This window comes from Polypterus senegalus, chromosome 2 (genome assembly GCF_016835505.1).
Source record: "Polypterus senegalus isolate Bchr_013 chromosome 2, ASM1683550v1, whole genome shotgun sequence".
Classification (NCBI taxonomy): Eukaryota; Metazoa; Chordata; class Cladistia; order Polypteriformes; family Polypteridae; genus Polypterus; species Polypterus senegalus.
In genome coordinates this window covers 145,035,150-145,053,361 of record NC_053155.1, presented here as the reverse complement: position 1 = coordinate 145,053,361, position 18,212 = coordinate 145,035,150, and the positions used below count along the sequence as shown (strand labels likewise).

At 35.7% G+C, this 18,212-nt stretch overlaps 1 protein-coding gene across 7 annotated transcripts in view; it reads left to right on the top strand.

Annotated features, from left to right (window-relative positions):
* Positions 1-18,212, top strand: part of p2ry8 (P2Y receptor family member 8) — a 48,807-nt gene that overhangs the window by 24,226 nt on the left and 6,369 nt on the right. Inside the window, exon 1 of one of the 7 annotated variants that reach the window (XM_039744763.1) lies at positions 2,746-3,454. The exons of 5 other annotated variants lie outside the window; for them this stretch is intronic. The gene's annotated coding sequence lies outside the window, so the exon portion shown is untranslated. Of the gene's footprint in view, positions 1-2,745; positions 3,455-17,721; positions 17,784-18,212 lie in introns of those variants that run through there. One more of the 7 variants, XM_039744765.1, reaches the window with a different exon arrangement.

Below are 18,212 nucleotides of genomic sequence, written 5' to 3'. Positions count from 1 at the left end.
AATGTGAGAAATAAGTGACCTTTCACCCTCAGTCACTATTAATAATACAAGATTGAGAGACTATTAAAAAGTAAGAAAAATAAAACTTAAGCGTACAACTAACAAAGAAACAAGATGTGTCTACACTAGTGACAGTTAACTTGGAAACATTCCTAGCAAATGTATATGATATGACTAAAATATTTTAACAGTGCAAAGAGTCATATAGTAAAAAAATTACATTAATAGGAAGTGTGTTGTAAGAATCGTATGCTGTAATTTTGTTAGAGAAATATTTTCTCAAATGATATTCTGCTGAAAACGTAGAGTGTGACCTGACTGGTGAAACCTAGGGAGGAGATGAAGGATAAAAGGTGATTTATTTGTTATTTGATGCTGGACTGATTTGATACTGTAGTAAGGTGCTGTTATAAAATTTATATTTTATTTATCTTAAAATCATTTGGATAAGTGGCCAGATCTATTTTATTTGTTGTGCCTTTATTTTCATATAATGTGTTGTTCATTATCTGTGTGGCAGTTATGACACACAGAGCTTGAATAACAGCTTCAGGCCAGTATTAGCAATCATTTACAAATCTATTTACACTCTGCAAAATTTTTGTCTCTTTACCTCCAACAACACTTAATATGGGTCATTTTAAGTAGTGAGTTTCTTTTTTCTGTTGTCCTATATATATCAGTATTATATTGAGCTTGGGATATGGACAGTCTTTGATAAGTTTTTAATAGTAGGTCCAAATGAATCCTTTGAAGATGCAGTTGGAATGATCTGATCTCAACAAAGTCTTAGTGGTATTATACACTTTACTCTTATTTACATATACTATACTTTTATAAGGTTGTGTAGTCTTTCTGTAAGTATTGTAGGAATATCCATCCATTATCCAACCCGCTATATCCTAACTACAGGGTCAGTGGGATCTACTGGAGCCAATCCCAGCCAACACAGGGCGCAAGGCAGGAACCAAACCCCAGGCAGGACGCCAGCCCACTGCAGTTGTAGGAATATGACTTTGCGAAATAAAGCAGCACTGTTACTCATTTCTGAAATTACTGATAGAGAGGTGAAGCAAGACATTGGAAGTGAAAACAAGGATTGACTTTAAATTAAAAAAAAAAAAAATAGAGACAACACAAAAGGATTTTTACCTAGTGATTCATTCAGTGGCTAAATGGATAGCGCTGCAAAAAGAAGAATTTTGTCTTTTTGGGGATATATGACATAAGTGAACAGCAGTATAGACCTATTAGTATAGAAGGTAGTGTTGTGTTTTAAAGAAGCTTGTCAGTTCATTTTTAGCCACCAAATGACTGAGTAAAAACCATTGCAATCTCCAGAAAAACATGCCTAAACTGCATCAGTTTGTGACCTTCCCCACTAGGGGAAATAAAACACCGAAACACTGCTATAGCAGCATCAGAAACACCTTTTCAGCTGAACCAAAACCTCATTTTAGAAAGTCTGATCACCTGGCGATCCGGCTCAGTCCAGTTTACAACAAAAGGCTCAAGACAAAGCCAGTCATAGTCAGGACCATTAATACCTGGACTGATGATGCAAAAGCTAGTCTGTAGGGCTGCTTAGAGGCCACAGACTGGAGCATTTTCAAAGAGGCCACTAACGATATCCATGAATACACAGAGACTGTGAGTGACTACATTAGTTGTTGCATGTACATATGTTCCCCTCCCAGGACTATGTGTATGTTCCCCAACCAAAAACCCTGGCTTAATGGGGACATAAAACAGAAAATCAGGAAGCCCCAAACTCTTCACCCTGTACACTTATGACTGTGTCTCCACCCAGGATAATACCATTGTCATTAAATATTCTGATGACACCATCATCCTGGGGCTCATCAAGGGAGGGGAGAGTCAGGGTACAGGACCCTGGTAAACAACATTCTTGTGTATGGAGAGGAGAATGACCTCAACCTCAACACAGACAAGACCAAAAAAATAATAATGGACTTTAGAAAGAATCCTCTCCCTCTACAGATTCTTATCATCAAAAGGACTGAGGTGGAGAGGGCCGACAGCCACAGATTCCTGGGACTGCAGGTTACATCAGAGCTAAGCTGGACTCTTAATACCACAGCCACAGTGAAAAAGGCCCAGCAAAGGCTTTATTTCATTAGGCTGCGCAGGGAAGCCGGCCTGAACCATCGCCCTCTCACTCAGGCCTTTTAGAGGACTGATAAAGAGTATTCTTACCACAAGCATCACTGTCTGGTATGGGAACACCACACAGGCAGAGAGGAAGGCTTTGCAAAGAGTCATAAAGACTGCAGAGAGGATCATAGGGACAAAACGTCCTTCTATGGACTCTATGTACGCATATCGCTGTCAGAAAAGACCAGATGGAATTATCAGGGATTCATTCCATCTAGCTCACTCTCTGCTCAGACACAAAAACTGTATGTACAATCTGAGAAACAGCAGAGCGGACAGCATCATCACTTACAGAACAAGGTTTTTCAATAGTTTTTTTCCCTGATGGCAAAACAAAATTACTGAACATGTGAAATAACCCCACATTACCTCACTTCACTTGTTATGTCATGTAAATGAGTGATAAATGTGAAATATTGTGCAATATCTGCGATATAATTGTATTTTTTTTGTGTAGATATTACCACCATTTTGTATAGTGTTGGTATCATTCATATTATGTATTTATATTGTTTTATTGTTTACTTTTTTTAAAAATGTTTACTATGATGACTCTGAAAAAGCTCTGCACAAGAATTCCAATGTGCTTTGACGCTCGGTTTTATGCACAAATGGCAAATAAAGAAACCTTAACCTTAAAATAAGTTGCTAAAACTTCCTTTGGATTAATTATAAGAAACACATGTGAAAATATAATTTAATGTTTATTACAATTTATTCCCAACAACACTAAATACCTTCAAACAGTACATACTATTGTGACCACTGCCCTAGAGCCCCAAACGCCAGACACAACTTACTTGCACATGATTTCAAGATAAATAAAAGTATTATTTTATAACAGCACCTTGCCACAGTTATCAGATCAGTCCAGCATCAGACAAATAACCAATAATGCAGCTATGTCTCCCTTTATGTCTCCTCTGTAAGTGTTATCCACCTTCCTCCCAACTCTGACCCCCTAATGTAATAAGAATGCTGTCTTTTATCTTACACCCTGGAGTAGTTCCGCTGCCACTGTATTGCCTGCCGAGTGTTCTTCTGATTCATACAGAAACTCCCCGAAACAGGGATGTCCAATTTGAATAGATCCCAACAGAGTTGTCCAACTCAAAGGCAACACTGTGGCTGTCCAAACTGGACTCCAGCCAAGGGAGCACCTCTCATGCTAGGGGGCAAATTGTTCATCTATTACTTCATCATCCCGACTGGAATATAAACCGAGGACCATCCTGAACAGACTGCATCTCCATTCCTGTACTCCATCCATTATGGCCGGGTAAGACATCATCCCCATTCCCAGATGGGATGTCAGTCCATCTAGTCTGAGTTGTTTGGCTTTTTGTACTATGCTATACCTATAATACTGTTTATTATACTAAATGTGTGACTGTTTCTGTTTTTGTTGCTTTAGTGAATTATTTGCTTAATGCATATGAGTTGTCTCCCTTACATTCATGTCTGCTAGTGACAGTGTCTGTGGTATTGACCTACTGAATGTGCAACATGTATCTTTTAATTTTACTTTTGTGACTAAAAGACTGTACTGAAGATGTTTAAAGCTAACCATTTTGGGTGCTTCCTGTTTTCTTTTTTGAGACTCTGTTGTAAACATCCATTGTTTGTTTCTGTAATTTATTCCAATTATGAGCCCAGTAAACTGTTTGATAATTTATGGTGCCATGACTTTAATAATGTATACTAATGACAGCTGTATAAGAATTGATTAGTTTTGTGGCCCAGGAATTATGGCTTTCCCATCATTTTGACACCCAGACCCACCAATTTTGAAATATTCAACCACAAGCCTATCTTACAGTCATTTTTACTGTACATTATGACAAAATATTATTTCATGAAACTAATTACTTTGTACTATCTGGACTTCACATTTTGTTGTAAAACATGTGCAAGCAGGATGAGTTTGCAAAAACAAAGGCTATAAAAATAGGTCATATTTAGACACATAATTGCCACTTCCGCTCATATGCCACTAACATAATGGGGCCTGTGAACTGTGGCATTTAGTGTGGGTTTAGACTATTAGCTTTAATAAAAATGCTTGGGATGTGGAAACAGTTAAAATAATATTCTTAAATCAATCTAATATAAATATATTTATTCAATCTGGGGCGTCATGGTGGTGCAGAGGGTAGCTCTGCTGCCTCGCAGTTATGAGACCCAGGTTCGCTACCCGGGTCCTCCCTGCATGGAGTATGCATGTTCTCCCCGTGTCTGCGTGGGTTTCCTCCGGGTACCTCCCTTTCCTCCCACAGTCCAAAGACATGCAGGTTAGGTGCATTGGCGATCCTAAAATGTCCCTGGTGTGTCTATGCCCTGCCTGGAGTTTGTTTCCTGCCTTGTGCCCTGGGATTGGCTCCAGCAGACCCCCGTGATCCTGTAGTTAGGATATAGTGGGTTGGATAATGGATGGATATTCAATCTGGACAATCAATCCATCTCAACACTAGACTTATATATTAATATATTATGCATGTTTTTATGGTACTTTTATGGTTTTATTTAGTATCCATTTGGTCCAGAATAGCAATAGGATTTATTGAAAATAATAATCTGACTTTAGAAATCAATCTCTGTTTCTCATCACGTTTCTTTACTGTTTGAAGGGCAGAGTAACTAATCCATTTAGGTTTCACTGTGTAGCCTGTAATTAAGTTTCATATTCAATTATAAGCAACCAGGATAAGTGGGCAGATCTCTTTTTTATGTTGTGACATTATTTTTATGTAGTATGTTGTTCATTATCTATGTATCTGTTAATGTTGATGACACACAGAGCTTGAACAACAGATTCAGGCCAGTGTTTGTAAGTTTCACAAAATATAGTAAAACTACTATTCACTTGATACAGAGATCAATTAAGATATTGGATGAAACAAGAAAATCATGTAGAGAGAGAGAAACTGAGAAGGAAGAGGGAGTCATTATAGTACTTTGGATATGGAAAAAATGTCAGTGCACCCTGCTTAGTATGTTATGGATGTCTAATTTCCTTTTTAAACTTTTTCATTGTTACTGTGGCCCTGACATATTCGTGGATATGAAAAACCTGTAATCATTTGTGAAATTAGACCATCACCGCAATACCCATTTGTATTATACTTGAGTGATTTCTTCTACATTTTCTGCAAAGGTACCACATAGCCTAACTTCCACACCACTTACTAACAAAACAAAAAGTATAAAATGCAGTTTTACTTCATTGAATTAGGTGAGGCAGCTTCCTTTGTTTTTCTTGATTTACAATTACAAGAAATCAAATCCTTTTCTTAAAAATTTTATTGAAATTAGCTATCATAAATGAGTTGAAAAATTAATACATTTATAATTTTGGAAGATCTTAATTATGCAATTTTTATAACTAAATAGATATGAAGTTGATGAGTTTGTAAACAGTAGTAAAGAATGCAAAACTGCACTTGTTTGAATTCTAGGCATACAGAATGCTGCAGTGGCACCCATGCTGCTTCAGCACTGTGTCCTAATATTGTTTGCCTAACTTAAGCAAATTCAGGCAGTAGGGAGGCGCAGAGCTCATAGGACGTGAAAAACCAGGATCCAGCCCCACCAAACAGATACCCCAAAACTACTAGGTTAAGAGGTGGAGAGCAGCCAATTTAGATTTTATTTATGCTTATTAAAACATGCAAATGATGCATCAGAATTTATTTTCGAAATAAGTCCTTACAATAGAAGTTTCAAAAAAGTCATACAGTCACTTCCTGTACATTGCCTATAGTCTACTACATAAAATTGTCCAGAAGATGGGGGTGTTGTTCAGACATCCTATTACATATAATAGCTGTGCTGTCAAAGACAGGTAATAGAATTGTTTAAAAATATGTGCTATCTCTTGCTGTACGTGTACCTTCAGTGCCTTTCCTTAGTGTCCTCGTGGATCTGATCCTCTCTTGACCAGCATTCCCCTTTCCCAAACATATTCCCGTAAAGCTAGCTTCTAAGACTGTCATTATTTTCAAGGTTTCTTCCTTGCCTCCTGTGTAGTTTTATACTTCCTGTTCTTGAAGGTGACTCTCTCTACATGGCTCCCATGCCATTTCTCCTTGTGTGTCGATCATATCACTAAAGCCAAACTGACCAATCATATTGCTCCAAGGTACAGGTCAAAAGCAGAGACTACAATGAAGAATTGGTCCCCACAAATAATTTGTACGAAAAAAAACAACACAATTATCAGCAATGCTGGGAAGGTGTCTTTTCAGGAGTTCAGAATAGAATTGAATTAAAGATGGCCGTGTTCAATTTTTTTTTATAAGTTCCAGACAGGAAGGGGAGGGTCTAGGAGGGCGGACAATGGAAGTGACGTCAATGGTGAAATGGCTATCAATCATCTGTTCTGCAGAGGGAAGAATAGAGAAGGCATTAGAAAACAGCACCACCCCCAATTTGGAGAGACATTATCATCACTAAAGCCTTTTGGCTACCACCAATTTGCACATGTGTGACAATTTTTTTTTTAAATATACACAGACCAGTAACATCGCACTGCACGATAACGTGCAGTGAATGCACTTGACTTGAGCATTCATAGTTTAGCATTTGTTTGCTCCGAGGTTGATGTGCTTGCTGCTTCCTGAGCTGCTCTTCGTTTCTCCACCCTATCGGCCCGCTTTTTTTCTTCTTTCGTTGGCATCTTTTCACGTTAAAACTGATTAAGTCAGTGTTTGTGTTGCAATTACTTAGTACATTTTCTTTAATTTTTCACTTAAGCTGGCACTTAAGTCTTCAATCTGCCTCATGAATGATTTAAGATATGAAGAGGTAGGGGAAGTCACACCGAAGGTGGTAGGTAAGAGAACAGCACCCGTACTCTTGTTCCGCACGGCCGCCCTGCTGGCTGCTGTCAAAATTTGATTCTACAATAAAATAAAAATAAAAGAGGAATAACCTTGGAGGTCAATCATCGCCCTGAAAGCAAATAGTAGATGTCACGTAGTATATGTGTACCAAATTTCAGGTCATTAGTTGCAGGTGATTTAAAATCCTGGACTTACAAATGAACAGCCAGGGTAGCGTATTATATATAAAAAAGTTGCACTGCCTCACTCATCATTACATTATACAAGCTATACAACCAATTTTAATGTTTCTTTTTTTTAATAGTCCTTAAAATGTGCAAAAACTTTTTTTTTCAAATAAGTGAAGGGTAGTCATGCTACTGGTTTATTGAAATGGAATTTTCAAATATGTTGCACGGTCATATGCTGTGTATGTCAAATATTCTGCTTTCTCTCACATGGACCTATGTTTATAACCTCCTATAAAATCTAACCAATGCTAACCATCAGCTAGCGACAGAATGTCAGTAAAGTGATGATTTACTTCAGTTCATGTTTATTAACCTATATTTTAACCAATAGTAAACTTTCAGTTACACTGAAAAAAATAATGTGATGATTCACAATTAATATTTTCAATCTGAATTCTCAATATAATTCTTTGTAGCTTATTGATCCCACAATTTTTAAGTTGAGGCAAATCATTTACAGTGATTGTGTGCAATTCACTTGTTTTTTTTACTGAAGTAAATCTATTTTTTAAGTTGTTCTTCTTTTTTGGCAGTTGGAAAGCCATCAAACTGGAAAGTTTGACCGAAAGAATATACAAATGATCCCTCAAACACAGCACATGAACAACCTAAAATATTAAGTTAAATGAAATAGGATTTTTACGTTTATTCCCTCCACCATAACTTAATTTGGTACAAACAATTTTTTTTACTTTGATTGAGATCTGAAACCAAATATTTCAAGTTGCAACATTAAATGACTAATCTTAAATTGCTTGAAAGAGAAAATTTACGTTGAATGAACAACATCAATGTTATACTTTTTTCAGTGTATAATAACAACAACATTTATTTATATAGCACATTTTCATACAAAAAAGTAGCTCAAAGTGCATTACATAATGAAGAAAAATAAAAGACAAAATAAGAAATTAAAATAAGACAACATTAGTTAACATAGAAAAAGAGTAAGGTCCGATGGCCAGGGAGGACAGGAAAAAAAAAAACTCAAGACGGCTGTAGAAAAAAATAAAATCTGCAGGGGTTCCAGGCCATGAGACCACCCAGTCCCCTCTGGGCATTCTACCTAACATAAATGAAACAGTCCTCTTTGTATTTAGGGTTCTCACGGACGCTCCTGATGATGATGGTCATGCAGACTTCTGGCTTTTAATCCATCACTGTTGGAACATCACGGTACTTTGAGTAGATGGTGGTGGCACAAAAGAAACAGAAGAGAGAGTAGGGGTTAGTACAGATTTTAGAGCCACCATGAATAGTTATAATGAATTGGATATGCAGAGTATCAGGATTAAATTACAGTGAGGTTATGAGAAGGCCATGTTAAAATAATGTGTTTAAAACCATAAAAAGCAGAATTTTAAAGTCAATCCTGAGTGACACAGGTAACCAGTGTAGTGACATCAAAATTGGAGAAATGTGCTCGGATTTCCTTTTCCTGGTTAGGATTCTAGCAGCTGAATTCTGCACTAGTTGGAAATGATTTATGTCGTTTTTGGGTATTCCTGAGAGGATTGCGTTACAATAATCTAGTCGGCTGAAAACAAACGTGTGAACTAATTTCTCAGCATCTCTCAGTGATATAAGAGGTCTAACTTTTGCTGTGTTTCTTAAGTGAAAAAATGCTGTCCTAGTGATCTGATTGATATGCGATTTAAAATTCAGATTACAGTCAACAATTACCTCTAAGCTTTTTACCGCTGTCTTGACTTTTAATCCTAATGTATCCAGTTTATTTGTAATAGCCTCATTGTATCCGTTATTGCCAATCACTAAGATTTCAGTTTTCTCTTTATTTAGCTTGAGAAAATTACTATTCATCCATTCAGAAATACAAGTAAGACATTGTGTTAGTGAATCAAGAGAATCGGGGTCATCAGGTGCTATTGATAAATACAGCTGTGTGTCATCAGCATAGCTGTGGTAACTCACATTGTGCCTCAAGATAATCTGACCTAACGGAAGCATGTAGATTGAGAAGAGCAGCGGACCCAGGATAGAGCTTTGTGGAACACCATATAGAATATCATGTGTCTTTGAGATGTGATTCCCACAACTAACAAAGAATTTTATCCCTGCCAGGTCGGATTCAGACCAATTTAAGACACTACCAGAGAGGCCCACCCATTGATTAAGGCGATTTATAAGAATATTATGATCAATGGTGTCAAAAGCAGCACTCAAATCTAAGAGGATGAGAATAGATAAATGGCCTCTGTCTGCATTTACCCACAAGTCATTTACTACTTTAACGAGTGCCGTTTCTGTGCTGTGATTTGTTCTAAAACCTGACTGAAATTTATCAAGAATAGCATGTTTATTGAGGTGGTCATTTAACTGCATAATGACTGCCTTCTCTAGAATTTTAAGAAGGGCAGGTTGGAGATGGGTCTAAAATGTTCAAAAGCAGAGGGGTCAAGATTATTTTTCTTGAGCAGGGGTTTAACTACAGCAGTCTTAAGACAGTCTGGGGAGATTCCCGTATCTAATGCCGAATTTACTATATCAAGAATATTATCAATTAGCACACCTGATACTCCTTTGAAAAAATTTGTTGGTATTGGGTCAAGGACACAGGTGGAGGGTTTCAGTTGAGAAATTATTTTATGTAAATCAGGTAAATCTATGCTAGAGAAAGAGTTTAATTTGTTTATAATAGAGGATTGGGGTTTAGTATGATCCGTAGTATTGGGGAGATATACTATGTTATTTATAATATCATTAATTTTTTGATTGAAAAATACAGCAATAGCCTCACAGGTTTTACTGGAAGTACTTAGGAGGCATTCCTTTGAGTTATCTGGGTTTAGCAGACGATCAATCGCCGAGAATAAGACTCTGGGATTACTATTATTGTTATTTATAATCTTAGAGAAATAGCAGCGCCACTCAAGACGGACTGTGTTATTGTATTCTGTTATTTTAACTTTTAATATTTCATAGTGGACAGTTAGTTTTTTAGTCTTCCTCCATTTATGCTCAGCTCTACGGCATGTTCTCTTTAAATCAGACACTCTTTGGGTCTTCCATGGTATAACAATGCTAGAAGATTTTTTAACTGTCTTTTCAGGTGCAACTATGTCAACAGCAACTCTCACTTTAGTATTAAATCTTTCCACCTTATTATTTACATTATCCTCGCTATTATAGTTGGCACTATAAATGGACTGATTGCTTAGAATGTTTGTAAATTTTAAAGCTGCTGATGAGTCAAAGAAGTGTTTTTTAACAATATGCTTCTCATGAGTGTTTTCTATCATTATTTCTATACTAAAAAGTAAAAGTAAATGGTCTGATAGACCTGTATCAATCACCTGCTTTATATCAACTTTTAGTCCATTAGTAATTACTAAGTCTAACGTATGACCTGCTTTATGTGTAGGCTGATTAACGAGCTGTCTCAAATCAAAAGAGTCCAGGAGTTTCATGAATTCCTTTACTTTTAGGTCTTGAATTCACCAAAATAAACATCTTTACATTTTAACCGGCTCAAGTAAATGTTTGCCAAGCCGCCGCCCTTCTTTCCCTGGCGGTCAGCACGAGTAAAAAGTTATGTCAACTTTTGCAGCATTTTCTAGGCTCACAAGGACATTTCTTTCTAATAGCTGTTTTTACAGATTTATTCATTTTTATATAACTAGGAAAGATCCTTCAGAATTGACTATTCAGAAAAAAATGAGAGAATATGAATATAATTGTGGTGGTTCCCTGAGCTGCTATGACTTATTACTTTATTTACTGCATATCTTAGATGACTAAACCTCTGCCTTCAATAGACAAATGTAAGAAATTCTCATTCTTTACACTATGGCAGACATAATTATGTATTTAATTTTATAAACAAATTTATTTAAATTTATTTTTTTAATATTATTCGATTTATTAATATTTATCTAAATTACATCAAAACAATAGGTGTCTGTGCTAGATAATTCACAATTTACATTCTATAAAAACTGGTTGTTATTTTCCACAGCAGGTGATAGCTAGTTTAAATGTATAGTACCAGAAGTGGCGTATTTAAGTCAGACACAGGAGCTTTAATTCAGTTATGAGGTAATGGATGTAGTGATTTTTAAATTGTTATAGATACATCATTCTCCTATGATAAAACCATCCACTCATTTTCTGAACATACTTTTCCATTACAGGTTAAATTGAAGTTAAAGGAAATCCCAGCAGCTTTGGGTACTAGGCAGAAACATTCACTGTTGCTCAACAAATGCATGCACTTCCCCACACTCTCAAGCACTAAGAATAACCAGTCAACCTCTAATGTTAATGTCTTTGTTGTATTATATTTTACAGTATTAAAAGAAATGCTATCTGAAGGTAAAATATTTTTCACAAATTGTTTCATCCTATAGCTCAGAAGGATCCTGATCTGAATGTTACCTGTATTCTGATTTTTCTTATCTGTGCTAATCCCTGGCATTTCCACAGGTAACCCAGCATCAATATCCCCCATTCCATCGACCACAAAAAGCATCTGCTGCCAAAGATAGCACAATAAATGGCTATTGCAGCAGGATACGCTATCACAAGTGTCAGTGTGTGATGCTTGTGATCAGTATTCAGTAATATTATAAAGATTATTTAGCAATCATTTAATGTCCTTTTAAAATTGCAATGAATCATACATTTGTATAAACTGAAGAAGCTAAAAGTAGAATTGATACATCATACAGTATGGACGTAATGCAATTTTATCAACAAGAAATAAAACTATTAATTAGATTTACTCATTCAAACATGCTCTCCACTATTACTCTCTGTCTCCATACCTTTCCTCAACAACAGCAGCTTATATATTGTATAATCAGCGTTATTAAGACCTCTATGGCTTTCTGATGGTTTTCATTACCTCTGTATTTTTCTTATAATGTGCACATCCAACTGTAATGCCTATTGTTGTTTGGCACTGCAAACTTAGTCTATTCACATGACCATTTGCATTGGTTCTTTAAAAACCTGACTTAATATTTCATGTAGTGTAATTAGTTCAATTTAGATGTCACATGTACTGTAAGTGCAACTCTTATATATTGACGATCACATCTGCACTCCTCGGCTGTGCAAATCACACTCCATAGGTTACAATACACCAACACAATGTATAATAACCTTAAATTCTTAAAGGATCCCAGGCTCAAGTGCCCCCGGTTCCGAAGTCCATGCACTATCCCCATTATTCTGGATAGCATCCAATTAGCACTCTGGCTGCCTGCATTCGGTAGTGTTCTGCATTTTGTGGTTTCTGGGATTTAATTTCCTGTGCCTTTTTTATGTATGGGGTATAAATGTGTTCACAGTTAAAGTTCAAGTAAGCCTGCAGCTAAAATGTCCAGGAAGGTGATGACTTTGGCAGTGAAAATGTCACTTACGAATGTTATAAAAACATTCCTTTCCATCTTTGGGCCATACATATAATTGAAGGAGTTCATAGTCTGCTACATTTATAAGAAATGAGAAAGAAATTCACAAAGGTTTAGCTGTTGGTGCACCAAAAACTGTGAAGATAGCAATGAAAATTGAAACAGCTACCAAAATTTGGATTGGTATTGGATTGGATCTTACAGAAAACAAATCAGCCATACCACATTTAAATCTTCCAACCCTTTTTCCAAATGCACTTAATCCTGAACATTGTCACAGGGAGCAAAGCAAAAACTAGCACTGGATGGGATGCCAGTCCTTCAAAGGATACGTGGAGACTCATGTGGAAATGACCTTGAACTTCCAATTCACTAAACGTGCACATTGTTAGAAAATGAAGGAAACTGTCATGCTCAGAGAAAACCCACAGAGACACAATGAGAAATGTATACTCCACACAGTGAGCTGATATCTAAATGTCACAGCTAACCACTGTACAACAGACTAGATTAGATGTAAATGTGGTTTGATTTTTACAGACTTTTTATTTAAGTAAGATTTATGCCTTTAGTATTATATTGTGTTATGATTGGGTTTGCTCATCAAAACTTGAATATCTCGGTGAGACTCAGAAAATTATTGGTGCTATTTTAAAACATTGATTTAAAAACAATTTTAAATTAATAAAGCAGGAAAATCTTTTGTTATTAACATTTTATTCCACTTTGGAAATAATTTAGAAATGAAAGTACAAGATTTGTTCATACTTTGAAATAGATGATATATAAATAGTCATCTGCCAATTGGAATCTTTTTAAACAGTAGCATGACGCATTTGAATAAGTGAATTGAAATGATAGCTAGATTAATCCCTTTTTAATATAGCGTACTCCTGACAAATGAACGAATATAGCATTCATCCTGTGACTGTAATGAACGTAACTGCAGTTTTCGTCCAACCATCCATCCATTGTCTAACCTGCTTATCTTGATCAGGATTGCTGGAATCGGGTGAAAATCCCTGCTGCATTGGGTTCCAGCCTTGGATGAGCTACAAAACTTGCAGTCACACACATTGACACTTACCCATATTTTACTAATTTAGAGTAACCAGATCATTTAACCTGCATGTCTTTTTGAAGTGTGCGGAAAACAATACTTTTATTAAGTAATAATAGAGCCAAGTTTCAAACAAAGTGGCACTCTCTGTACCTGTACAAGTGATCAGTGGTGGTGACATGGTCTGCTCCATATTTTCATTCCAAAATAAAATGAATTATTTTTTTACATTGGCCACACATAATCTCAGAGACACACACACAGTTAGACTGCTGAAGCAGTGTACTTCATTGTAGAAATTGAAACAGAAAACATTAAGTATGTGTTGTTCTATAGTGAAACATGCTGGAATGTAAGCAGAATGTAGTTAAATGTGTTTCTTGCTCCAAGACACCCCACCAAATGCCACGTCTCCTTAAGTAAGGAGACCAGGAATTAGTTTGCAGAGTGAAATTCAATGATATAAAAAAAAAATAACAGAATATAAATTAATTGTTTAATGGAACCTATCTCTAAAATAATAACGAACAGACTATTGCATGTTATGAGGCGAGGCAATATGTGAAAGCTACAAATCTTTTATAGTCCAGTCAATAAAAATAAAATATATATTGTTATGATTCCTGGTTTTTTTTTTTCTTTAACGTGTTATGGATTTATTTTCTTTAATTTTATGTCCTTTGTGTCTTTGGGGGTGTTTGTAATATGTAGAATTCACATTTAAGGTTTATTTTGCACTAAAGGCACTAACTAAACTTGCTAAAAGTTAACTTCTTATCACAATGCCATTGTGTTTCTTGTAAGTGTCGCCGTGTTGCACTTCGTTTGTGTATGGTTGCTAGCCACATTGTTATGCAGAACAAGCAGAGGTCACAACCTGTAATGTCACTAGATAGTGGTTATGAAGGTCAGGGGTCATGCACATTTCTGAGACTGGATAGAAACCCATATACTTTGAGACTGTCTATATTATTATAGTCTTGGTTGTGCAACAGTATTTTGACTGTTTCTTTGTTTAGTGACTTAGTTGCAATGACAGACAAAAACGTTTTTTGGTTTTGACCTTTGCACATTTTGAGACTTAGTTTTAATCTTTTTTTTAAAAACTGACTCTGCCTTTTCCCCTTCGGTGCATTAGATTAATTGAGACAAAATCTCAGCATTAGTCAATTATGGCTCACTAGAGTGTATGCATTACTGTGTATGAGACAAAATGTCAGTATATAATCAATTAATTTCACCGTACTATAGAGTTTAAAAATTTCAGTATATAGTGAAAGCACTTCAGTATATAGTGCACATACTATTAAGAATTAATAAGTCCTAAAAAAGGACCTCATACTTACGTGATGTACCTTCAAAGCAACAAAACAAAGGTTGTTTTACAGGAGTTCTAAAATAATGGGTTAATCTTAAATTTCATTTCACAGAGTCCTAAAGTTGGGACAAATGTTAAAAAGAATTGAGATATGTTTATAGTTAAAGCATCAGTAGCTTGTGATATTTGAAATCTGAATTTGATTGGTTTATTAAATTACTCTCCAGCAAGTGTTATTATCTGGCAAATGTCTTCTCAGTATACCAAGGCAGACATAAATCTCACAACAACAAATATCACAAATCTGACAAAAAGATTTTCTGAAAAACCTGACTTGTATGTGCTAGAAGAACCAACTTTAAACAGCTTGTGTAATTAGTTATTGTTTGAGTTATCCTGGTATTCATTCATGTTTGCCTTTTATCTAAAGCCTTTCATTGGTTATTTTATAGTGCCTTTCCTGTCTATCAGCCTATCTTTTATACAAAGTATTTTACTACCTATTGTACAGTGCTTTTCATATAAATACATAACTTACTATGCCATCCCAAGGATATGTGTAATGAGTGTTCTGAGATTTTAAAGGTAAGGAAAATGCACATATCAAGATAAGGTGGTAGGTAGTTCTACTCACTAATCAAATCATCAGAGAGTGGAGATGTGTTACATGTTGATTAGTTCTTACAAGTAAGAATTTCACTATACTCTGACAATAATAGCCCCATAAACCTATAATGTAGCACTTATTATTTTAGTATTAATTTTAAGTATTAAACATATTTTTCAACTACTGGTCAGAAAATGGAAGTGAATAAATTCAGTATATGCTCATGTCAAAATGAATCAGGTAGTTCCTGAAACCAATAAAATCCCCTAACCCTTCCCCCATTTGTTATTTTAAGGGAAATCCTTTGTCTACCACAATAAAAATTCGGGTCCTACATATAACAGTTTATTAATAGAGACTTTTATTATATCTAAGGCATACTTTAATATTGTGTTTTTTATTTGATGAATCATTTACTAAATATGTGGCATAGACTGGGAGTCCCAAAAGCACACACGTCCCATAAATAACTTCCAAAAAATTGTTCTCTAGGGTGGATTACCATCAAATCCCCGAATAAAAACATTTCCACTCCCTAACACATTTGTAATGAGCCACCAGGAACTATGGAAGGCTCTCCTGTTTATAGGGTGGAGAGCAGTACCTGGTGGTGATTAGTAGGTGGCCCCACCTCATGGGGAACCACCCCTCACACACATGGTACATAACACAAGCTGCTTAGAAACATAGACAAAACCAAAAATAAAGAATAAACATTAAGTACATAAATAAAGGAGTCAAAAATGAATGAGACATTAAACATGAATCCCAGCCTGAGGAAGAACCCTGGCTGAGATATGGCAATAAGTCTTTGGGGTCAAGGGCAGTGCTAGCCACTATACTACAGTCCACATTACATGTAATATGTTGATTTGATTTTATGGTGCAGATTTTGTGTGTGGAGTTGTTTTGGAGCGATGAGTGATAAATGGCTATAAATTCAAAAGAAAAAGTCAGCACTATATAAGCAATATATAAAATAATTTGCTTACTCATTCTTTCACCTCATTCAGCTTACATTGCTGACAAAGTTTTAGGAATTACATATATTTCCAACAATATTCAATCACAAGTATGAATTCCTTCCATCCATCCATTATCCAACCCACTACATCCTAACTACAGGGTCACGGGGGTCTGCTGGAGGCGATCCCAGCCAAAACAGGGCACAAGGCAGGAAACAAACCGCGAAATAAGAATTCAATTAACCTATTCATTATTGACATCTTTTTAGATAAAAACACCACTGAGCTTTGTGAAATACTCTTTAGAATATTTTATTGTTGAAAGAATACTGTATGTTTCTTTAAAAAAAAAATCACACAATGGTAAAACTTAATGCGTCATACCATGTCCACAAATACATATCTTATGTATTAAGATATGCATTTATGCTATGTTTAATTGTCTGGAATCATAATAGAATCTTTTGGTTTAAAATTTGTAATTTTTTATTGCTGTCTTATATTTAGTGATTTAAAATGATTGCATAATAACTGTCAATATCTCTGTCTATCCTGCATTGTTCTCTGCTATTTCACATTTATTAGTCTAACATGCTTCTGCAGAATTAATTAGCTGGCAGTTTGAACTGATTATATTCATTCATAAGAGCAGAATACTGTTTGTATTTTATACATTTCTCTTTTTCCTAAATTACTATTGTGATAAATGGGGTATCTATTCCAGAAGGAAAACAAAATGGCTTGCAGAATACAAGTTTTTATTTTTACGCATATTTATTATACTAAATAGTTGTACTATAGATAACAGCTGTTAAAGTATGTGTTTGAAGAAAAAATAATACTATTTGATGGAAAAATTGTCCCTGAATCATAGTAACCTAATAAGGGACAGTAGCAAACTCATTTCCAAGGGCTATAAGGCAACAGAGCTAACCTTTGTGCCCCCACACACACACACCAAGCACACACTATGGAAATTTAGAATCGCCAATGCGCCTAACCTGCATATTTTTGGACTATGGGAGGAAACTTGAGTACCTGGAGGAAACCCACGCAGACACAGGGAGAACATGGAAATTCCACACAGGGAGGACGCAGGAAGCAAACCCAAGTCTCCTAACTGCGAGGCAGCATCGCTACCCACTGCGCCACTGTGCCGCCCTGTGCCTCAAAATCTCTCACAACTATCTGTTTCCTGAATTTATAATGAGGGTAAGATAGATAATATTTAGTTAACAGTTAATATTTCCCCCTTGGCACCATAAAAGTATCTATCTATCTATCTATCTATCTATCTATCTATCTATCTATCTATCTATCTATCTATCTATCTATGAATCTGATTTGGGTTTACAGTATATCTATCTATAAGTATGTTTATTAACAGTATTATTATTAGAACGTTTTTAAGACTCTAGTGTCTTATCTGGGATGAACACTGCTAGATTCTGTATATCAGAAAACTGATAACTACAAGCCTTTTTTGGCATATTTTTACTGTTTACAAAGACTTCCCAAGACTCTCAGCCAATTATATACTTTCTGTCTACTACCACCACTGGGGAAGTATCTCTATTTCACTACATTTTACAAGAAGACTGTTTAATGATTAGAGATGCCAAAACATTGCCAGTAAATGTT